Raw genomic sequence first — 24,939 nt, 5'->3', positions numbered from 1 at the left:
CGATATGAAGCAAACTATTTAAGAACTCCATCACTTTGTCGAGCGGTACCATAGTTAAGAATCTACACCATGCACAGCACTGGCTGGGCCAAGACGTTTATTGCTTTGATGCATGTTATTATAGGCGTTATGCGAAACGGTTCGAGAAGTAGTATGAGGTGATAACAGCGGCGATAACTGTTGTTGTAAATGTGAGGAGGAGGATAATGGCGATAACTGTTGCTGTAAGTTGGCGTGATGTCATTCCGATGTAGTGTCGTTCACCCTACGGTACATAGCGGTCTTGGGGTTTTCATGTCTGGCCCAACCAGCACAGTGCTGGCGTTGGGGTGCTTGGGGCAGCCTTGCGTATTCCTCGCCCCTGCGCTGGTTTCCCAACTACTTGGGGGCTGGCGATTCCATCTTGGTGCTCAAGGTGACAGGCTCCGTTGTCCAGGTCATGCTCCGCCACACATGGCTTGATCAGGTCGGCGTGTCAGCGAATGTTATCCCCCTCTGGACCATCGGCATTCACCATGCGAGTACCGTCCGATGACATGATTTGGGCTGGGATCCATGGCTCGCCTCGCCTGAAGTTCTTTACCCAGACAGGTTGCCCCGGCCGCAACTCACCAGGAATGGGGCGGTCAACTGGAGACTGCTGAGCGAGAGGCCCCGCTGGTGCCACTGCGTTGTCCAGTCTGGAACGGAGCTCGTAGCCCATCCGGATTTTCGCTGGGGTACTGCCCCCGGCCTGCGGCGTCCTTCGGTACCTGTGCAGAATCCTTGCCAAGCGTGTTTTCAAAGACCCATGAACATTCTTCAAAAACTAAGTTTTCACGGCACGTTCCGCGAGCTCGTTGGACTGCGGATGACACGGTGCTGTTTGGAGATGTGTTATTTTATTCAGCTTCATAAACTTCTGAAATTCAGCACTTGTAAATTGCGGGCCATAATAAGAAACCGGCATCCGGGGCAATCCGAACGTGCCGAACAAGGTGTGCACAGCTTCTATAGTGGCGTGGGTTGTGATACCTTTCAGGGGTACTGCTTCGATCCATTTAATATGTGAATCAACAACGATCAGTAGCATGTGTCCATCGATCGGCCCCGCTAAGTCAATATGCAGCCTAGACCAATGCTCGCCCATGTCTGGCCATGCGACCGGGGATTTCTTGGGGGGCACAAGTGCTGCCAGTACGCAACTGGGACACACTATCTTCTCAATTCCGTTATCAATCCCGGGATACCACAGCAGGGAGCGGCCTAGCTGCTTCATTGAGAAAATACCTTCATGGGAATCATGCAGCAGGTGTAACATTCCCGCCTTTGTGCAATTAGGCACGATTACACGATGGCTCCAATATAGAAGCCCATGCGACATGATTCATGTTATTTCAGCATTCCATTTGAAGTATGGTCGCAAATGCAGGTCCTTGGGCCCCAAGTTTCTTGGCTATTCCTGCCCGCACCAATTTTTGTACCTTTGCCAAGTCATCATCATGCAAGGTGAGAGCGGGCAGTTGCTTCGCGGCAATAACACCATCTTTGAGGTTTTCCGTGAGCAATACATGCTCGCCGTCCCCAGTTTCTTCCATGGTCTCTGGCTGAGCAGTTGCGGACATCGGGAGTCGGCTGAGAGCATCTGCTGGAACATTGTCCTTTCCCAGCTGCTATTTGATAACGTAGTCGTATGCACTCAGCAGCAGGGCCTATTGCTGTATTCGGGTGGCGGCCATTACTGGTACAGCCCGATCTGGATGAAAAAGTCCCACAAGCAGCTTATGGTCAGTCATCAACAGCGTGAATGGTTACCGAATAGGTACGGTCAGAATTTTGAGACCTCAAACACTACAGCCCGAGCTTCGCGCTCCTGCAGTGAATAATTTCGCTCGGCTTCCGTCAGTACCCGACAACAAAAGCCTATGGGCCGACACACCCCATCCCCGACATCGTGAGAAAGCACTGCTCCAATCTCTTCCGGGGAGGCATCGCATTCCAGGACAAGAGGCATGAGTGGGTAAAAATGTGCCAGGAAATCAGCGGACTTGAGGAGATCCTTCACCTTGCTGAATGCCTGTTGTTGACTGGGACCCCACTCCCACTTAGCTTCCTTACGGAGCAGTTGATACAGGGGGGCCTTGGCTGTAGATGCTTTGAGAAGAAACTTGTGGTAGAATGTTACCATGCCCAGATACGACCTCAATTCTGCGAGGTTCTGCGGCACCTGCATCCGAAGAATGGCCTCCACTTTTTCCGATATTGGTTGCCGTCCCTGAGCACTAATTTGATGTCCCAGGAAATCCACCTGTGCTCGGCAGAACTTGCACTTGTCTGCATTCAAGTGCACATCATTTTCCTAAAACTGCTGCAACACTTCGTGCAGTGTGGTGCAGTCATTGTTTCTCTGCGATGATCACGTCGTCTAAGTAGACCTGAACCTCAGAAAGTCCTTGCAAACTGGTCTTCATGTGGTGTTGGAACACTGCCAGCGCGGAAGCCACTCCAAATGGCAGGCGAGTGAATCTAAACAGTCCCTTATGCGTGTTTATGGTCGTAAGTAGCATGGCTTCCTCGTCTAACGGTAGCTGATTGTAAGCCTCCCGCAAATCTATCGTGGTGAAAACCTTACCACCGTTCAACATAGCCAGGATATCTTCTACCCGGGGCAGCGGATATTGCTCAGTGTGACAAGCTTTGTTCACCGCGAGTTTAAAATCACCAGAAGCGATTGTGGCCATTACGCTTTACTACCAGCACCACCGGTGCGGCCCACTTAGAATGCACAGGGACAATAATGCCCGCGGCCAAAAGGCACTCAAGTTGAGCGTCTACCTTTAGACGAAAGTCGTACGGAACTTCGCGTGCTTTCCAGAATTTCGGTACCACGTTGTCCCGCATCTCAAAGTGTACCGGCGGACCCTTGATGAGACCTAGGCCTAACGCAAACACGTCAGCGAATTCTGTTACCAAACAGTGCACGTTAACATCGTCCGTCCCAACGAAAGGCCTGCGCTCACCTGTTGTGTTCGCGTTCATTACTGGCGCCTCCAGCATATTAAACGCCTGGAGCAGGTCGCGTCCGCACAGGTTTAGGCCGGAGCAATTGAGGACTGTCAGGGATCCGCTCATCGACCGGATTCCGCACGAAAGATTGAGCTTGAGTTTTCCCTGAAAGGGAAGCCTTCCCAAAAAGCAAGTCAGTTTCAATAGTGAATCACGCAGCTTGGGGCACACTGTCTTGTTTTGCTCATAGGTGGGCCATGTGATGAGCGACACTGGTGACCCGGTATCGACCTGCATGTCCACTGCAATGCCACCGCAATTCAATGTGCGTACAATGGGTTGCGTGATGCCGACGCGGCTGACATGACTGACCACTGCTTCTAATGCAAATATACCATCCATGCCCACAGATGTGCTCGCCTCCTGAGACGATAGGGTATTTACCTACGCGATAGCCCTAGTGGCCCTTCGATGAACTCTCTCAACAGGCCTCAGGCGATATGGCCCCGCTGTTGCCACTTGAAGCATGTAGTCGAACGGAACCGGCAATAATCCGATTCATGCCCTTTCGCTCCGCAGCAGTTGCACGAAATAATCCGTGGCCGGTTTCTTGGGCAATACGCCTGTCCTCCCATCGCATGTACGTTTCCTTCAGCGGCATGGCTCCTTATCTGCTGTGTGCTCACTTCTGCCATTCCGGCTGACAGCACGATTTCTTCTGCTTCACTCCTCATCAGCTGCGGCTTCACAAGCAACTGTCGACGCACTCCTGCACTTTGCAGCCCACAAACGATGCGATCTCGCAGCAATCGATCCAACGTTGTGCCAAACTTGCATGTGTCCGCTATGTGACGAATGGCAGCCATGACATCTTTGACAAGTGCGCGTGGCATCTGGCCACATGTAAAGATCTTCTAAGACTGTGCTATTTCGTTTAGGTGCGGTGAAAAGTGCTGCTGCAACAAAGCTAATACTTGGGCGTAATAGAGTTCGTTCACCTTGTTAGGCGTGCATCGACCACTAAGAAAATCCATGGTGTGGGTCGCCTGCGCTGCAACCAAAGGGCCCGCTTCTCGTCTTCAGTGATTCTATTGCCTTCAAAGAAAGCCTGCAGTCGAACTTGGTATGCTGGCCACTTGTCACTCGTCTCGTCAAACTGCGGCGGGCTGGCATATCCTCCCGTGGTGGCGAAGGCTGCGGTGTACTAAAAGGGCAGCTTGTTGTCATCCCATCCTCGCCACCACTGAAGAATCCGCACCATACACAGCGGTGGCTGGACCAAGACGTTTATTGCTTTGATGCGTGTTAATATAGGCGGTGTGCGGATTGGTCTGAGAAGTGCGAGGCGGTAACTGTTACCGTAAGTGTGAGGAGGATCACAGCGGCGATAACTTCTGCCGTAAGCTGGCGTGACTTCATTCCGATGTAGCACATAGGTTCATCACCTGGCAGAAGAGATGGATGGAATGGTACGTGATTTCGTAAAGGTTTGCGAAATGAGTACGACGATGCGTTTCTTACAATGGGCAGGTTAACAGGATGTGAATGACTGAAAGCGGGCAGCTAGCTGCAGAGCTCGCATTATGGTGGTTCTGTCCCCTTCAGTAAATAATTGTGTGTCAAGTGTGTGTGTCCGATTCGTAATCTTGAATGTATGACTTCATAAAATCTGTTTTTTTGGTAACAATCTTTCCATTCTTTTATGTTTGACTTTATGAGGTGCAGTTTATTATTTTGATCATGGCTCCGTTCAAACTGCCATTTAATTTCAGTGCATGCTTAATTGCTCCTTTATAGTCCTGGCAGGGAATCTTCATGTTGCCTCACCAAACAATTGTCATCAGGGAAATTTCTGGAGTGTTGGCTGCTATCCTTTTGTAAATTAAAAACCTTTTTTTGTATGCATTTCCTTGTACAAAAAGAAAAATGTGGAGACATAAGCTCTTTCCTAATTATATTAACTTTTAACTTTCTAGATCTTTTCAAAGGAACACTTTCTACACTCTGATGAAGTAGCTGTGGTCCCTTCACAATGGTTTTCAAAATGGTAAAGTCTACTGGCCACCGTGCAAGTGCACAGCGAAAGTGACTACAGGCATCAAAAACTGAATTGAACCCAGTGATGACTGAGAGAAGTTCATGGGCAGGGTGTTGTCTACCACAGGTAAGAGGAGTGCAAATTGTCACAACACTTTGTCAGTCTTGAATGTGGCACTATTGCATTTCACAATTATAAGTTTAATCTCTGAATTTTTATTAGCGAGGCATTTCCTTGGTGAAATAAAAACACAGGATTATTTTTGATGCTTGTGTTAATCAAAATATAGCGTAAAGTTATAGTACAGGATATACTTTTTACCGGTAATGCTTATCTGCCATCATCTGTCTGGTGATTATGGCTTTGTGGCACTGTGTTCATGTGCACATTGGTGGCTGTTGGTAGCAATAAGCATGCAGGTGGATAGTATATAATGTGTTAGCACTTTCCAGTTTGAGTCCGAGTTATGGTACATATGCAGCGGCAGAAAAGGTTTTAGCCTCAGAGAAACTTTATTCTTGCTTTTGGATAGTTATGACTGTAACCAATATAAACAATCTAAAAAAGCATAAAATGCAGACACACTGTAACAATCAGCCGCCGCGGTGTCTTTCTCAAATCACATCGGTGCAAAGGGGCGAAGCATTCGAAAATGACAAGAGATTTTGGTTAGTTCCGTCACTCCCGTCGATGGATCGGATTCATTAAGAATTTCCTTCCATGTTGAAGAAAGCGCGAACACGGACTGAATAGAATTTGTTCAGCTCTTGCACAAAGAAATTCCAATCAACAATTTTATAAAGTGGAATAACGTGAAAGGCCCTTTTATACATGCTACCACTGGTTTGGAACATATGCCTGCTATTCGAGGAATTAGAAGAACGAACTGTTTGTGAGCTTAAAAACCCAGTCGAACAAGAATATATGTCTTAGTGAGTCAAAATACGTTTGGCACTCTTCATAACAGGCATTATATCTGCAAATCTTTCAAAGAAACTCCGAAAGAGATTTGTGTTATTTGCCCAAGCTAGGGGGAGGCCGACAGCTCCAAATTAGGGCTCGGCAAGAGGAGTCAATGACCAGGACATGCAATGGACTTGCGTAGAATTTCAAAATGACTCCTTGGTGCCACATGTAAGGAAGAGAATTCTGCACAGTGCGGCTAATACAGATTTCTGCAACATTGATTCTGGTATGGCTCGTACAGAAGCAAAAGTAATTCCCTAGATGGAAGGCACTTTTATTCATGCTTCCTCTGGTTTGTAACATGTGCCTGCTATTCGAGAAATAAGGACCAAACTGTTTGTGAGCTTAAAAAAATCACTCGAACAAGAATACGCATCTTAAAGAGTCAAAATAGTTTTGTAAGTCTTCAAAGCAGACAATATATCTGCACTCTTTCAAAGGAACTCCGAAGGAGAGTTGTGTTATTTGCCCTCGCGAAGGGGGGCCAACCGCTCTAAATTAGGGCATGACAGGAGGAGTCGTCAATGACCAGGTTATGAGATTGACATGCGTCGTTTCCAAACTGGCTGCTCGGTGCCATATGTAAGATTAGATAGATTTGCGGGGTGCAACTAATACTGATTCATGCCACAATAAATCTGTATGGTTCGTACTGAAGGACAGGCGCTTTCTTGAATAGAAACCAATTCCTCGTCTTCATAGCAGGCACTATATCTGCACTCTTTGAAAGGAACTCCGATGGCCTGTTGTGTCATTTGCCCATGCGAGAGTGAGGCCAACAGCTCCAAATTAGGGCTGAGCTGGAGTTTTTTACGACCAAGTTATGCCGCGGACTTGCATCGTTCTCAAACTGACCACTTGGTGCCATTTGTGAGGAAGATAAGATCGATAAAATCCCCATCTACCAGAAAGAGTTTTAGATAGTTGCTCCGCAAGGTATTTAAGGTGCTGGATAGTTAATGTGAGGTGTGCTGGAATGTATAAATTATTATTATTAATGATTTGTTTAATAAAAATAAGAATGAAAAATAAGATGTTGCTAGATGTGGCATTTGCGGTCTATACCTGAAGCAGCTGAGCTGCACTGTATAAAGAGCATATTGTTATTCTTTTGTGGGTTTATCTACTGCCCCGCCAGAGGCCCACAAGGAAAGTAAGAGTTTGAGGCCTCCTCCAACAGCTGGAGGGCTGGCTGTCCGCTGACTCATGGGACGGTGGCACTCTTTTGGGAGATGACAGGGCTGCTCTTGCTGTCCCTGCATGACTTCGCCTGACCAGTGGCTGGAGCCCAGTGTTGTGTAATGCCTCCCCCTCGCACCACATCAGTGAAATTTGGTACTGCAGTGAATATGAGAATGTATTTCTAGCCAGGGAAAAATCATTCATGCCTTTTTAAAAATCATAAAATGGCTGATCATTCAAAAAAGTTTATGGTATTTATTATATTTCAAACGCTGCCTCTGCAAAATACTAATTCTTGAAATAATAAAAAAATAAAAAGATTTTGGCAGTCACACAGCTGAAAAACGAAGCACAAGCTTCAAAATGATCTTCCACTTAATGCAATCACAATTCTGAAATGTCTATCCAACCGCCGCCATTTTGCTATTGTTTGAAATCTCATTTCACGCCCTTTCATCGAACACCTTTCAAGTTATCACAGCAGCACAGCCAATGCTGCAGCCATTCTCCCACAACTCGGTGAGTGTGCACAGGCTTCAAGTCTCCCCATTCCTGTTCATGATTGTAGAAATACAGCCTCTGCCTTAGGAAATTTTTCTCTGGATTGCCTTGGGCAAAGGAAACAAGCTTCCTATCAATTTACTACTCCAGACAAGAGCTTTGTGGTGCTATATTTATTGGCTTTTGCATTATGAAATTTAATTGATTTCCTAGACTGCAGCCCAACCCATTATCTACGTTCTATTTGTAATTTTTTACCTATGTATTTTCACTGTGGCAAGAATAAGAACAGCCTCACCACTCAGTCTATCTCAGACGATGCAGTTCAGTAAATATTTCTCAATTTCATTTCCTAAACTGCAGCCCAACCCATTATGTATGTTCTCTTCGTAATTTTTTTACCTATGTATTTTCACTGTGGCAAGATGAAGAACGGCCTTACCACTCAAAGTCTATCTCGGACGATGCAGTTCAGTAAATATTTCTCATCATTTATAAACATTTTTGGACTAAGGGCCTGCAACAAACAGCCTAAATAAAAACCCCAACTCCTTATAACTCATCTATTTGAGATATTCGAAATACTTTCGCGAATGAGCTGGCGCTGATTGCTCGTCGCACCCTGGGGGTAAGCGCCTGAAATTTGTCATATCTGGGGTTCGGCAGAAACGTTGCATTTTTCAATTAGCTGCATATACTAGCTATCATCGGATATCTTTGAAGATGTGTGCATGCGTCTTGTTGCTGTAAATATACCTAGTAAACCTAGTATTCAGTTGCTTGACTGGGCCGTCGCTATGGCTGAGTGGTTACGGCGCTCGGCTGCTGCCCCGAAAGACGTGGGTTCGATCCCGGCCGCTGCGGTCGAGTTTCGATGGAGGCGAAATTCTAGAGGCCCATGTGCTGTGCGATGTCAGTGCACGTTAAAGAACCCAGGTGGTCGAAATTTCCGGAGCCCTTCACTACGGCGTCTCTCATAGCCTGAGTCGCTTTGGAACGTTAAACCCCCCTAAACCAATCAATTGCTTGAATGTTTTCCAACGTCCACATTTATCTTTTTAACGAAATGATAGAAGAATAATATTGCCTGCCCTTTCACAAGTAGCCGCCAAGCTTTGCTTATTACTTCGCCGGGAATGACTATACTCGCGGACAGCTTTTTGTGGCTATGCAGCCAAGGCTAGGCAGGAAAGGGAAGGAAGTGCGCCTTTGTCCACGAACTGTGTTTGTCGGGTTGTCGTTTGTTCGGGCCAGGGGTGCAGTGGGATGAAGGGGGAGGTGGGGCAAACCGGCCAAGGCGCAGACAGGCCACTCACACCCCATGATAATGGAACAAAGCTCCGTCCCTCTCCTTTCCTGCTTAGCTTTGGCTGTGTAGTTACAGAAATCATCACTAGGGCTACAGTTGGTGACGTAGAACTGTGGAATGATATCAGGGAATAGTAGTGACATCATAGCACAGTAACGTGACGTACTATGAACGGCGACGCCCGGCATCAGCGAGGCGCTACGTCGGCGACTCAGCGGTCGATGTGCTGATCGGCATATATGCCATTGCTGACGCACCAGCCGGCGGCCGAGCTAAACCTTCGCGTCGACTCGACGAGACGACAACTATAGTTGCTCTTGTTTATACTACCTTCTGCGTAATACGAATAAGCAACTACATTTCATATGTTCACCCTTGCGCTCACCTGCAGTACAAATAGGCCTGGCGAGTCCGCCGGGTTCGTATGTGCGGTGTCTGCGATTGTGGAGAGCGAGTTCGCAAGTTTTAGAGACTTCAAATGATCATCGAGTGTAGTTTGTGACAACAGTGACCTGAAATCGAGGGTTGCTCACATCTTAGGGCGCAAATACATCGAGCGAGAAGCGCCGCTGCTAGGCGGTATGACCCAGTCTGTCGACCAATGCCGCAGGCGTCCACAGCGGCAGCTAGCAGTCGGCGGCGTCACTTGAGGGCAACAAATTAAGCCATTTTTGTTTATCGCAAATGGGTGTCGAGCATACCTCTAGACAAACCAATTTAAATTCAAGTACCGAATACAAGCAAAACAGCAGTTACAGAGAGTCAGAAACACCGGTCTTGTGCAGTACGTGTCATGAACCTGGCCATGTAGCGTTCGCCAGGCTGGCGCTCGCATTCTTCGGCGATTCTTGCAAAAAGTTATCGCACAGCACAAAAGAGAAGAGCTTGTTTAACCTGAGTAGAACGCAGCTTGCAGTCCATGGCGAACTGACGCGCAATTGCTGCCTGTATACAGATGCATATATGTAAACAAAAAGCAGCGCCGGGATGCAGTCGTCGTCATGGGCGCATTCCTGGGGAGTTACATAATTGTGCAGCAAATACTGAACCCTCTACAATTGTCTGGAAGCATTCATTTAGCGAATACACTGGACTGTTTGCTAAACAAGCAGCAAATATCATAATCAGCAGCCACACTACCCTGAGCAGTCTCGCTGAGCGGCTGCGCTGGCGGAGTGAAGACCGAGACGGGTATTGGTCGGTAGGAAAAGTGACGTATAGTGTCGCTGTAATGCGACCAGGGTCAGCTACGGGCCACCGACGTAGACGTCCGCCGAGCATCGGCATTGGCGTGGCAAAGAGAAATATAACGCAGAAACCGCGTGAATGCGAAGCCGCCACTGGACTGGCTGAAAGGCACTCCACGCGTTGGTTGACTCCGCCTACCTACCACATTGAGTTCAACAAACTCGGGCGCCAGGACATTTAATCCAATTTAATTAGGGCAATATTTCGAAGTTTCTAAGAATGCCCAAAACGTGTAGAGAGAGTTCCGCAGCAAAAAGACGAGTTCTCATTCCTCTTTAGTGCACCTTGAAAACTGCTTGCTGACAAGCAGTCGATTCGTCATTTATTTCGCAGACCATCATTTAAAAGGCTTTTTAAATTCCCGTGTTATCACCATCAGCATGACTACACTCACTGCAGGGCAAAGGCCTCTCCCATAACTCTCCAATTAACCCTGTCTTTTGCCAGATGCATCCACCCTTCGCCTGCAAACTTCTGAATCTCATTCGCCCGCCTATCCTTCTGCCACCCCCTGCTACGCTTACTTTCTCTTGGAATCCACTCCGTTACCCTTAAGGACTGGCGGTTATATTGCATTTGCGTTAAATGCCCTGCCGAAGCCCATTTCTTCTTCTTGATTTAGACTAGGATGTCATTAACCCGCAATTGTTCCCTCACCCACTGTTCCACTTCCGGTGTCTTAACGTTACACCTATCATTTTTTTTCCATGGCTTGCGGCGTTGTCCTTAACTTAAGGCGAACCCTTTTCGTTAGCCTCCACGTTTGTGCCCCGTAGGTGAGTACCTACCGGTAAGATACAGCTGTTGTACACTTTTCTCTTGAGGGATATTGGTAAACTGACATTCATGATCTGAGAGAACCTGCCATATGCACTGCACTCCATTCCTATCCTTCTAGTTATTTCCCTCTCATGATCCAGATCAGCTGTCACCACCTGTGCTAAGTAGACGTACTTTACCACTTCCAGCCCCTCGCTGCCAATTGTGAACTGCTGTTTCTTTGCTAGACTGTAGAACATTACTTCGGTTTTCTGCGTGTTAATTTTTAGACCCAGCGTTCTGCTCTGCCTTTATAACTCATTGACCATGATTTGTAATTCACCTCCTGAGTCACGCAGCAAGGCAATGTCATCAGCGAATCGCATATTATTTAGGTATTCTCCATTAACTCTTATCCCCAACTGTTCCCATTTCAGGCCTCGGAATACCTCCTGTAGACAGGCGGCGAATAGCATTGGCGAGATCGTGTCTCCTTGGCTGACGCCCTTCCTTATCGGAATTTTATTGCTGCCTTTATGGAGAACTATAGTAGCTGTACAGTTCCTATATATATCTTCCAGTATTTTGACATTAGGCTCATATATACCCTGATTACGCAATGCCTGTATGACTGTTGAGGTTTCCACTGAGTCAAATGCTTTCTCATAATCAATAAAGGCTATATATAGGGGTTGGTATTATTCTGCGCATTTCTCTATCATCTCATTGATAGTATGAATATGATCTATTGTGGAATATTCTTTACGAAATCCTACCTGATCATTTGGTTGAATGAAGTCTAAAGTTGCCCTGACTTTAGCGATTACCTTAGTAAGAGCTCGTATGCAACGGATAGTAAGCTGATCGGTGTATAATTTTTTAAGTCCTTGGTCTTTCCTTTCATATGAATTATGATAATGTTTGCATTCTTCCAAGCTTCTGGTACGATCGAGGTCATAAGGCATTGCATATACAGGGTGGCTAGTTTCGCTAGCACGATCTCCCCTCCATGTTCAACAGATCTGCTGTTACAAGATCCTCCCCAGATGCTCTTCTCCTTTGCATTACTCCTAAGGCTTTCTTTATTTCCTCTTTCGTTACTTTTGCTCATAGAAGGTTGTGGCCAAGTACTACACCAAGGTGGCCAAATCACGTGTGACTGGATATAAAACGCCGTTTTGCACGATGCGACGCGGAAGTACGGCTGCGGAGATACACTGGTTGAGAGACACATCGCCATGACGATTGTACTGAATGGTTATTTCTAGTAATGAATCAGTATGGAATGGCTGTATGCCTGTCCCAGGACTTTGCTCGACAAAATACACAAAACATTTTATTTATCATTCCATACTTGATTGCTTGATTGATACAAAAAGTGATGGCATCGACGTCACACTTGACTGCTGCATGTTGCTATGCATGTACTGAAAAGGCCAGCAGTCAGTGAAGCCAAAGAAAAGCATAGAGGAATATTGCTTTTCATGATGGTATCAATAATAGTTGAAAATTAGTTCCATAATCATTCAGCTGTAATTTTTGCACAAGGTAGACAAAAAGACAACCACATGTTGCTGGAGGGATTCGAACTCACGACCTTCATTTCGCTTGGGAGGTTCTACAATATTCACGCATTGGAAAAAATATACAAAACACATTCGAAAGTGGAAACCAAAACACTCGCTGTAGCATCTCAATTGGTCGAATGCTGTTGCGACATGCGAAGGCCATGGGTTCGAGTCACACCGGTGGAAAGTGGTTCAGGGTTGCTTTATGCACAAATTTGACTAAATGGTTATCCGCCTACTTTTCTTCTCTAATTAACATTAGCACGACCTTGAAGACTGAGGTTCCATAAATATTGCTTGGCTTCAAGGACAATTGACCTCTTTCATATTTATTTCTCACAGGTCACCACTACTCATGTTCACACGTTTATTTGTCACTGCAAAAACGAATGGATTGCCGGTAAAAATTCTGACTTGGAAGCCAACGAATAGCGACGGGTACACATTTGTATGCAGAAAAGTTCCCTTTCTACAAGCTGGAAATGGAGAAAGTTTTGTTGTTTCGCTCGGACCAGGGCAGTCCACGTGAGGGCTACGTCTTGAGAGCAGAGGTGGGCAAATGCCCTCATTTTTACTTTCCCTCTCTCACTCTCGCTTTTGAATGCATGGCCACACTCGCCCTCGCCTTCACATGGTCGGCCCTCTCTCACCCTCAATAACAGTCTTTTTAAAACTCAAGTTATTTTTTGTAGTTGGCAACTTCTATTACTATTACTGAGTAATAAACACACAAGACAAGCCCGCAAGGCACTATTGAACGAGAGGCTAGAGGCTTATATATTTTGATGTGTGTGTTGTTTTAGCTAATAAGTTAAACAAAACCGTGGCTGTTACAAGTTGAGCCACAAGATCTCAGTCTGCCTATACTTCTGGCACACACTGCGTGCATACATGTGCTCTGCACTTATAACATTTCATTGCTATGTATATGCACTGCTAAAATGATTCAGCGTGTTGTTTTGTCTGTGTACAAAAACTAATATACGCCACAAATACTCCGAAAACAATGTAGCATTTACCACGACTATTACAATAAGTGCTAAGCATAGAATAAACTCAGAACAAGGAAGGTTTATAGGGCACCTAATTACCATTACCGGATGATGTTGCAATAGCATTGGGTTTTCTGAATTTCACTGCTTCTAATGTCCCGCCATTTCGTGCGGTTTACTGCATGCTCGTCGGATGACGCTTCCACTCGCACGGATGGAAGGTGATGAAGACCACGCTTTCAAACTATAGAGGACTAGCAGTTTAAGACGCGTGAACGCAGGTACATGATGAAGACGATGACATCGCAAGCACAGCTCGAGAGCTTGGCAGTTCGAAAAGGCAGGATGTTAAGATTTCTCCCAATTGATTGTTCGTCTCAGTGAAGTGTATAAACCAACCGACTTTAAACTGCGGTGGCACTCCCTCTATGTGCTCAGCCTTACCTCCAGTCTGGTGCTCTGTATTTTTTCAATATGTTTCGTGGCGTTCCCTAATATCTTCGTAAGTAATTTAGTTAAAGTAAAGAGAATATATTTTCAGTGTAATAAATAATGTAAAGCGAATATATTTTCAGTGTAATAAATGCCATGCTTAAAAACAATCTGTGGCGATGGCTGGTGGTCTAAAGTAGCGGCCAGCGGAACTGATCTGTTCACTCCGCCGTGAGTCCGGATCCCACTCCCCTAGCTATGAAGGTTTTTCTTTCTGTAGTGTCTTCCCCCGGTACGAGGCTGGCTTTCCACTGCAGTGAGGTTCTTATGCTAATGCTTAAAATAAGACATTATGCCGACCACCTAAAAATCAAAATGGTCACTGTAGCATTTAGGCTGAATAACGGTAATCACACCCCGAGTCTCGAGTGAACGATTCCTGTGGTTCCCATTTTAGTGCCCTAGCGCTTCCGCTCCGCCGAAAAGCGGCTGTCTCTTTCTGTAGTCTGCTTTTGGCACGTGGGCTACTTTGGTTGTGTGACATTGTGATGTCATCACAAGCGCCCTCTGGATTGTGAGCAAACAGCCCAACGTGGCAGTTCAATTAATGATTGGTCGCTAGAGGTACCTTAGGAACAACATGAGTCTCACAAGCCCCACCGATGGCAGAACCTGCCATTGCAGAGCAGTGTTGCATAGTTTAACCGCTGCACCTCTGCGCCAGGAGCGGAGTCATTACTCCCAGATGTCTGTGAATGTAGAGAATGACCAATTCTACTGAAGTATAAGTCTAAAATGATGCAATATCACACAGACTTACATCATATGATATATCAATCAAAGCATAGGAAGTCAAGATAAACCATGCAAAACCTGGGCTAATGGTGCTAGCACACGATAATTTGTGGTTAACTGCCCGTGATTTTCGTGCTTGCACGTCTACGCATTACCCAAACGCTGAGTATCAATTCCCTGTCATGCCTGCAAGAAATTTGGTTCATAAAATCAGGCGCATGATTACGTGGTCACACCTCCCACCAGGGACAAAAATAAACCAAGAGATGTTCCTGTTGTTTGGAGAGCAGTACAACCTTTTTTTCCTTTTTAGCACATTGTACAACGCAAAGCGGAGTGGGCAATGATTAAAGACCAAGGTGGTTAAGCTGCTCCTTTAATTCCATGGTAAGAGTACAGTGGTTGGCCTTGCCAACCAGAAGTTCTGGCACCTCTTTCCTATACCGCTATTTCAGCAAAAATAGCAAATAGATAAAAGATAAGACTATTGAACTGCTCACTGCGAATGAAAGAATTCCGCACTAACTCCGCCAACAGGCTTTAATTTGACAGTGAAATTTCGTAGAAGCATTTTTTGCGCTGCAGCCAGTTCTTTGAAACATCACTGAACTGAAATCTGACTTCGTTCTGAGAAACAAGGCTCGGGACTTGGGCATTCAACAGCCTTACTAGGTATAATTTCTACATGTTTTACTCTACACTCTGATCATATCACAGACTCAGGGCTGATGGTGAAAATGTTGACTGCGGTGCAAAGGCTCCCAATGGACCGGTGGCCACCCACACGGCGTGGCCAGTGCCTTCTTGTCAGCACACTGTACAGGGTGTTTTACCTAAGACTTTACGCAGTTTTTTTAAAGAGGGTTTTTTAGTTGGAAGAGCGCTTTTTTCGGTATAGCATTGTCAGCGGTGTAGCACATCGCGACGATGGAGAAGGTGTGCGGTTCTCCGGCTTTTGTGTTCGCCTCGTGCAGCTCCAGACTGCAGAAACTACGTGTTCCCCGGGAACCTTTTTCATACTAACTATCGCTTTAAAAAGGGAATTCATATGGGGCTTCACAGACAGAAAACATTAGCCCGGAGTGGGGTTGCGGCCACCAACCTTGCCCTCAGACTGTGCATCTTGCCCTCCCTCGCCCTCACCTCACCATGTCTTTCCTCCCTCACCTCACCGAGTAAATTCCTCATGAGGCGAGGCTGAGGACACCCTCATGAGGGCTCGCCCTCGTGAGCATGCCCACCTCTGCTTGTGAGTCTCGACAGAACAAAGGTACGTGTACCATGCTCATGGCACCCCAAAAGCCTTTGCCATCTCAAGACTCGCTGTCCCCGTAATAGTGGTGTGGACAACCACGGCCAAGGCGTTGGTGGACACATTTTTAGAGAAAACGCCGTCGACGTTTTAAGGGAGAGCGGCTGAATTCAGGTCACAGTAATAGTAAGCGAATTGTGCCGGCACTGCCTCTTTGTGTTTGCTGCACGACATCAGAAGGCCTGTGCACAACAGGCATTTTGTTGACAATAATTAATAATATATATATATATGCATATACCATTGTGAATCCGACTCGAAGGAACTATGTTGACACGGAGCCTTGATATGTTTGTTTTTTAATGTGTTTTTTATCGCCATAGGCCTTAATCACTTTGCCCGCGAGACGTGACCAGATCGCTCTAGAATGACCGTGATCACGTGCGATGCCTTCTACGATGTTCGGGATTCTTCGCTCTGGCATAGGCCCATTTTCTGGAACATCACAGCCGAGAGGGGCGGGCATTGTAATCTCGACTGCCACCAAGTTCGCTTGCTGCTGTCAACGCCACCACCTCATTATCTCTGCGGACGAGGTCGTCCCAGTGAACAGCTCATTTCATACAGTGCCAACCTGTGCTTGTGTAGTCCGTGTCATTGTTGGTGCTCGTCTCACAGCCAGGTGACATGCACTTTTCTATACACAGCCACCTGCCATTGTGATCAGTTTGCTCACCATCCAGAGGGCAGGTTGTGATGCCTCCACGAGGTCTTGTGACCTATGTGTCTTCTCCGGCGGGTGGCCACCCTACACCACCATATTTTTCGCTCACAATGCCAAAAATGCCGACGCCGGATTTTGTGGGTAACGGGGACTTTAGCGCCATTGCACAATAAGGTAAACACGACACAGTCATTGTTCTCGGAAAAGCTTTAAACCGTACATACCCAAAGTCTCATGAATGATCAACAGCGTGACTATGGGCAGTCATGTCTGAGCGCGTAGGCCGACGCGTCTTGTGCCTTACCCGGTGCAGGAAAGTTCCCGTTCGCAAACGGCCCCTCTCCCGATATCGGGATCCTGTTCGTGACCGACGGCTATGCCGGCGGCACGTGCTTCCACCTCTAGTACCGGCAGCTGCCCTGCAAGTCTTCCCTGCTGCAGTACCAGGACGGCGAAGCACCCGCTGTCCGGGCGCCCGCAGCAAACTCGGAGCGCAAGGGCGCGGTCCACGTCAAGCCAGGCATCATTACGGCCAGCATATTCGTGGGGAATGCCCCGCCCGGGGACAGGCTTCTCCGGGAAAATAACAAGGCCTCCTGATAGCGGGCTTGTCCATCAAAGAGCACTCATTCGCTCGCACCTAAAAGCGGCACTGGCGCTATGTTTGCTTGGATCTGCCATTGTACAGTTCCTTCTCCACGCTGCACAGTGGGGTAATTCTTGTCCGGTGCGAAGAAGGAATGCCGTGTGACTCTTCCATTTTAAGAAATCGCCATTCAACAGACTCATCCACTGCAGCTTCAGTCAGAGATTTTCGGGTGGGCTGTGCAAGCTGTGCAGACAACCAATATCTATTAATCCAAACGCTCAAAATGTTAGAGTATATTTCATACTATACAGAAGACATAACAGTGTGATGAATATTAAACCAATGGATATCATATATAAAACCAATCTGCAGATACAGACCAATTTTCTGATAGCAAATCCAATAAAACTGATCATTTTGTTAGAAAAGCACAATGCTTAAGCAACTGATACAGACGACTATCAGACAATTACAATTCTTTGAGAATTTTCCACAGGGACATCCTGTTGTGTCACTCTTTGACGAGGGTTTTGATGGCATTCCAATAATAGGCTGAATGCACGCTTCTGCAACAAATTGAAGGATGCTGCATGACAACCACAATCACACACTAAGTAATGTGCACTGATTTCAAAAACCAATTAAATGTGCCTCATATTGTCGAAGCCAGTATGCCCAGTAACAGGAACCACCCTGGAAGACAAATTGAACCTGCTATGACCAACTCAGTGCAACTCGATTTCAAGAAGCACTTGGGTGGAAAATGTTGTCACACCGAAGCAACACATTGAGATTAAAACTTGCATGATATCTACAGTGATAAAGAAGCCTCATTTTGTTTCACGCAGAAGTAACAATGCCATAAAATCAAAGTATAACTGCCAGATTAATACATTTATATCCTCATTTTTTCCCAGCAAGATAAATGATTGGAATCTGTTGCCTAATGAAATATTAGACAGTGGGAGAACATTTTATATACTCTAAAGGGTCTTCCAGAGCTCTCGTGGTTGGGCCCTCACTCCAGGACTCATGCAGCCTTTGCTGCCCAGCTGTCCCGTTAAACACGCCAAAGCTGGCCTTCCGATTCCCAGCTGGGGAGTGGAGCCTCCCACTTCTCTGTCACATGACATTGTGGAATATGGGTACTGCATCCATTTTCTGACAGGCCCATGCAGTGTGGTAAAGTGTGGGTTTCTGTCTGTACCAGGCACTTGTGTCCCTGTGTATGGTCGGATGTAGCTTGTTGTATAGAGAGAGACATGAAATGAATTTATTTTTCCGCTATGACACTGACTGGTCTCCGATTAGCATCTTGTGGGGCGGGAGATACTGGCTTCTGGGGCCCAGAAATGTGCCAAAATGTCTGTGTAGGTGCGGCTGTCCACCTCTGTCTTGTTGGCCTCTGACCTCACTTGGTTAGCACAACCTCGAGCTTTCAGATCGACCAGGAAATTCCAGACGTTGCCGTTGTGCCCCGAAGCCCAAAGCATGCGGTGGTTTTATCGCTTTTGCACACCGGGCTTCAAGATGCCGGCCGTTTTTTGCCAATCCTGTCGTTGGTGAGGCCCCGGCAAGCATCTTGTGAATTCGTCAGAATTACTAGCGAATGCTCGGACCTGTTGCACTTAGCAACCACGAGAGCAACAGTGGTCTTCTCAGAGTCGGACACGGTGCACTTCCATAGTGATGCACCGACCTTCGCCTACAGCTGGAACTCAATCAGCATCACCACCACATCTCTTTCGTTTGCTGCTTCTGTTTAGATGGTGTTCTTTCTGTCCTGGTGGATCTTGGTTAAGGCTTCTGTCCTGGCTCTATGCCTTGCTTGATGAACGAAGGGATGCATGGTCTTGAAGATTAGCACTACTGTAAACGTAGAACAGATCACGTCCGGTATGTCTACCGTCCGTTCAATCCCCTGTGTGTTGTCGCGATGGCCCAGTCTCCGGAGGAGAGCTTGTCCCTTTGTAGTTTCCTGCAGCCTCATCTTCTAATAGACAAGCTGTGCTTCCCTGTACTTTTCGTATGTGTTTGTTAAGCAGAGGGCCATAAGCTTAGTGGTTGCCGTTCTTATTGGCAGCCCTATAGTGCCATCCTAATTTTACGCCTTCCTGAGGATTGCTTCTAGTTTTGCCCTCTTTCCTTGTGGCTGGTGTGTTCATAGGGAAGACTGCAGGTAGCTCTGCTGACCACTAGTGGCCTCACTAACTTGAGCATGCCTTCCTCCTTCATCCCGTTTCTTCTATACATCACTCATGTATTCATGTGTTATCTGGGCCGTAGATCCGAACAGCACACTGATCGTGTGGTCTGCCCTCTGATTGGACTGGATCCACATTCCCAAGACTCTTAGTACTTCCACTTCTGGTATGCGGGCCCTGGCTAGCATAACCGCGAACTCAGCTTTACCGCCGTATCTGGGCCTATACACTCGTGAGTATAACAGGATTTTCGGGCAAAAACAACAGTCCCCTTGCCCTTGTGCAGCAGTCGACGCAGTCGGCGGCCACTTCAAGCCTCTCCCCGCTAAGAGTGAGCGAGCCCTCCATCATCCAAATCATTGTCAGCATACATTGCGTACCGAATGCTGTCTATGGCGTTAACTTCTCTGCCAAACTAACCATAGCGATGTTGAAGAGAAGGGGCGGGATTGCAGATCCTTGAGGTGTACCCTCGTTAGGCATTTTGACCTTGTCCGACCTCATGTCCCCCATCCTTATAGTCGCGGTCCTGTCCGTAAGGAAGGCCTTGACATAATCGTGAATCTTTCGTCCGCGATGTAGGTTGTTCAGACCCGATAGTATGGCTTCATGGCTAACATTGTCAAATGCCCCCTTGAGCACGTTGGCACATTGCTAAGAACTTCTTCACTCAGGGGAAGAAGGACGTCTCATGTCGATAGCTTGGGCCAGATACCAAGCATTGTTTGTGGCATGAGGCCATTATCCTCCACACAGTTTTGAAACCTGATCATAACATTGGTCATTAACCCGCGTTTGTTACCTCACCCACTCTGCTCGCTTCCGGTCTCTTAACATTATACCTATCATTTTTTCCGTGGCTCGCTGCGTTGTCCTTAACCTGAACCCTTTCCTTAGCCCCTACATTTCTACCCCGTAGCTGAGTACCGGTAAGATACAACTGCTGTACACTTTTTTTCTTGAGGGGTATTGGTAAACTGCCATTCATGATCTGAGAGAACCTGCCATATGCTCCACCCCACTCTTACCCTTCTAGTTATTTCCCTCTCATGATCGGGATCAGCTATTACTACCTGCCCAAAGTAGACGTATTCCTTTACCACTTCCTGCCCCTCGCTGCCAATTCTGAACTGCTGTTCCCTTGCTAGGACATTACTTTGGTTTTCTACATGTTAATTTTAATACCCAGCGTTCTGCTCTGCCAGTCTAACTCATTATTATTTGCAGTTCACTTCCTTAGTGACTCAGCAAGGCAGTGTCATCAGCGAATCGCAGATTATTTAGGTATTCTCCATTAACTTTTATTTCGAACTGTTCCCAATTAAGGCCTCGGATTACCTCCTGTAAACACGCGATGAATACCATTGGCGAGATCGTGTCTCCCTGCCCGACGCCTTTCCTTATTAAGTTACTAAGGTAGCTGTGCAGTTGCTATAGATATCTTCCAGTAGTTTCACATAAGGCTCTTCTACACCCTGATTCTGCAATGCCTGCAATGATTCCACAGAGTGAGATGCTTTCTCGTAATCAATAAAGCCTATATACAGGAGTTGGCTATATTCTGCGCATTTCTCTATCACCTGATTGACGGTGTGAATATCATCTATTGTGGAATATTCTTTACAAAAACCTGCGTGATTATTTGGTTGATTAAAGTTTAAGGTTGCCCTGACTCTATTAGCGATTACCTTAGTCAATACCTTGTAGGCAACGGATAGTAAGCTGATAGTTCTAAATTTTCATGTCCTTGACGTCTCCCTTCCTATGAATGAAGGTAATGTTAGCATTCTTCCAAGCTTCTGGTTCGCTCGTGGTCATAAGGCATTGTGTATACACGCTGGCTAGTTTTTCAAGCACATTCTCCCCTCCATCCATCAATAGATCTACTGTGACCTGATCGTCACCACCTGCTTTTCCCCTTTGTATCGCTCCTAATGCAAAAAATACTCAAATGTTTCGTCATCTAATTAGTGACAGGCATGAATGGATTATCGGTATGCCTACTGGCTTATTTTCAATCTTTTTAGGATGCCCAAACCTAACTTATGTCCCTATCTACTGGGGGAAAACCGACTGCGCAGCCTGTTCGTGCCTCCCCCCCGGCACTGGATACGGGCCACAGTTAGTTCCGGCTACTAGGCTTCTTTCCACTGCAATGGCAGCAGTGGGGATGGGTGGGCCGGAGTCCATCCGAAACCCGATGGGAGTGGCAGCATCTCCCAAGCGCCTGTGAGGGCCAGTCGCACTCGTGTGGTCTGATGCCTGAGCGGAGGCAGGCCTGGCAACACACCCAGGCTGGAGCCACGAAATCCGGCACGAAAGGTTTGTACAAAGTTCAAAGGTTTTCAAATACATGCTATTTTCCTCCGCGCAGGGGCGTGCACGTCTTGCGACTGACGCGCCTGTTTCTGGTTACGGGGAAACTAGGTCTGTGCGGGAGTTCACAGTAGCCTCGGGGAAGCGGCTTCAAGGCTGACTGCGGGCCATCGTGGTCATTGCGGGGCGCTGAGGTGGGGGGGCGTAGTACGACCAGTGCGAAAACCATCAATGTTGAGGAGTACCGGTAGAGTAGGCCCGGGTCATCTCACACTAAGCCACATTGGTTTGTGTGGCCCGGTCAGCCCAGCCCCCCGGAGGTGTTAGCTCATGGTGCCGAGGACCAAAAGGCTGACGACCTAAGCCACTATTGGCCGGATCACACCACACATACTTCCGGGGTCTGTAAAAATGCGAAAGGCACTCAACGGTTTGTAGCTGGCAGTTTGGAAACAAACCCTGAAAGTCGTGGAGGAGTCCCAGGTAGCTGACCTCGAGTTAGGTTGTGTCTCCGGCGGTCGGAGTCCTTTGCGTTCGGTGGGTGGTCGGGCATCCAGTGAGCGGGGCCGCACAATTGGGCAGTCTTGAAGCCCTCCCTGTTCTATCCAGACAGGCTAGTAATGGAGTCGATATAAGGAAGGATCAAAGCAGAAACTCGCTGCCCTCACTCCCAACCTACTTCCCACAACCCCTTTCCCGAAAACCATTTAACCCATTCATTTCATCCATTGTTTCCGCTACATCCCAGGGGAGATCAGGGCAGAATCCCCGGGCTGAACCCCCGCTGGCTGTGCCCCCCATTGTTTTCCTTTTTCCCCGCCTACTGGGGGTAAAATTACCATTGCCCTTGGGCCTCTTTTATCTTCAAATTAGAGTAAGCCAGCTATACGGCAATGCTGCAGGCAGGGCCTTATTATTTTTCAATCTTTTTAGGTTGCCCCAACCTAACATATGTCCCTACCTTCTATCTAGCAAAACCATAGCCAAGGGAATGGGCTTAGCAACATTATTTGTTATAATGGCATTGCCGATCTTGTCTGCTCCCGCCGGTGTCCTTGGAAGCATTCTGATCGCCACGTACAACTCATCTTTCGGGGTGGGACAGCAGAGTTTCTCATTTTCGATGCCTCGGCTTCCGTGCAGCCAGAGATGTCCAAAAACCCCATGTGCCGTTTTCGGATCTTGTCTAGCAACTCCTCCTCCATCCACCCAAGTAGTTGTGGGTGATTCGGTGAGGCGTCTTTCGATTTTCCACTTTAGACTTGATCGAGTTGTTGAGATTCCTCAGCACGCCCATGTCTTAGCCGCCCCTAGCGTTCCCTTGAGTGAATAGCCGAGTCACCCCCAGTTTCGTTTAAAGAGCTCCTGCACATACTGCTCTGCCTCAGTCATGACCGCGGCGATCTTTACTTTAAGCTTCCTGTTGCCTTTTTGTCTCCTCCACCTCTTAGTCATATTCCTACAAGCTTTTCATAACTGGAGATCTTTATCAATTTCAGGGAACGTGTCCGCCCTTTTCACGGTCTTTGTGGTTCTTTCGTACACCTGGCGGATTTCCTTGCTCCACGCCTTGGCCTGAATCGGTTCCTTCTCGCAATCCGCTCTAAAACATTCCGATCAGTTATTCCTGCTTCTCAGAACTTTCTTCTGTCCCTCGCAGTGGCTAACTATACTGCAAGGATTAAGTAGCGTCTGCAAAGGCTCTCGTTCATGTTTTCGCATGAAACGTTTTGGTGTACTTTACAAAAGCGGGGTCTGGGCAGTTATCCCGCCTAACACTGTTGCCCAGTCTATTCGGCTTCGTGAAGTCAGTTAAGATCCATGCGCACTTGTGTAGCTGCTTGCCTTTGGTCCTTGGTGGTTTCCCCTACATCTATTAAGCTCTTGTGTTGTGCGTTGAAGTCTCCTAACACGCCCAGGCCGTTGTCCTTGGCTATTTTTCTTGAATCTTTGATCAGTAGCTCGAATTGCGCGTTGCTATGCCTGGGTGAGCACAACACATTCAGGGTGAATATGCTCACCTTAACACTCTCCTGTTACCCTTACTTTGTAGGAAAGTATACAACATATGTATCTTACCGGCATTTACCTTGCAGCGAGCATGGAAAGAAAAATAATAGGTGTAATGTGAAGAGACTGGAATCGGGTTGAAAGGGTGAGAGAGAAAATGCAGGGGAATGATGTCCTAGTCGAAATCAAGAGGAAAAAAGGGGCCTGGACAGTGCATGTAATGGAATGCAAGATAACCTCTGGTCCTAAGAGTAACGAAGTGAATTCCACGTAAAGGCAAGCATAGCAGGGGGCAGCTGAAAGTTAGGTGGGTGGGTGAGATTAATAAGTTTGCGGGGATAGAGTGGTCGCAGCTGGCAAAGCACAGGGTTAATTGAAGAGACATGGGAGAGGCCTTTGCCCTACACAGGGTGTAGTCAGGCTGATGATGAGTTTTCTTGTGCGGTATGATCTCGGTTAGGACATGCTCGATGTCCGAGTTGAATGCTGGGTGCTGGATCGCTGTCACCGTTTTGGCTACCAGAGCTGCCGCTTTCCCCTCTCTCTTTTAAACGCAGCGCGCACCCCACTAGACTAGGAAAGCAGCCATTTTCCTACAGCGCTACGACATCAGGCTTGATGAGAACCATCTGCATGTAATAGTATTATAAGATTGCACTGCTTCCTCTTGAAACCATGGCAGTTCCATTACCAAATTCCTAGTCATTCTCTATGTCCCTAAGCGTGTGTGGCCATTATGCCTGGACCCGACTACCCTGGGTTGATTCGCTGTCGGTCGCCGTGAGCAAAGGCCTCTTGTATGCCTTTTCCTTGACTTTCTGGGAATGGCGTTTTTCGGAATGGTGACATTCTGCATGAGGTAGGCCGACTGCTGCTCGACCTTCGGGGCTTTTGCCCGTGGCGGAGGCGTAACCTCCCTGGGGTCCTTTTTATCCTCGGTGTTCATTGCTTCTTGCATGGCACACCGTGGTAGCTCCCGCATCTGAAAGCTTTCATTAACTCATCGACCTTGCAAATCAGCTTGTTAACTTGGCTCTTGTAACTTCAAGCTCCCGCCTAAGACCTGCAC

General features: G+C 47.2%; 1 pseudogene; it reads right to left on the bottom strand.

The window, feature by feature from the left end:
- Nucleotides 1–475: 475 nt before the first annotated feature.
- On the bottom strand, nt 476–24,816 carry LOC144125169 (uncharacterized; annotated as a pseudogene).
- Between the last annotated feature and the right edge of the window lie 123 nt (nt 24,817–24,939).

The sequence above is a fragment of the Amblyomma americanum genome, chromosome 1, assembly GCF_052857255.1.
Source record: "Amblyomma americanum isolate KBUSLIRL-KWMA chromosome 1, ASM5285725v1, whole genome shotgun sequence".
Taxonomy (NCBI): Eukaryota; Metazoa; Arthropoda; class Arachnida; order Ixodida; family Ixodidae; genus Amblyomma; species Amblyomma americanum.
The sequence above is the reverse complement of the archived record's forward strand: the minus strand, read 5'-3'. Positions and strand labels throughout refer to the sequence as shown.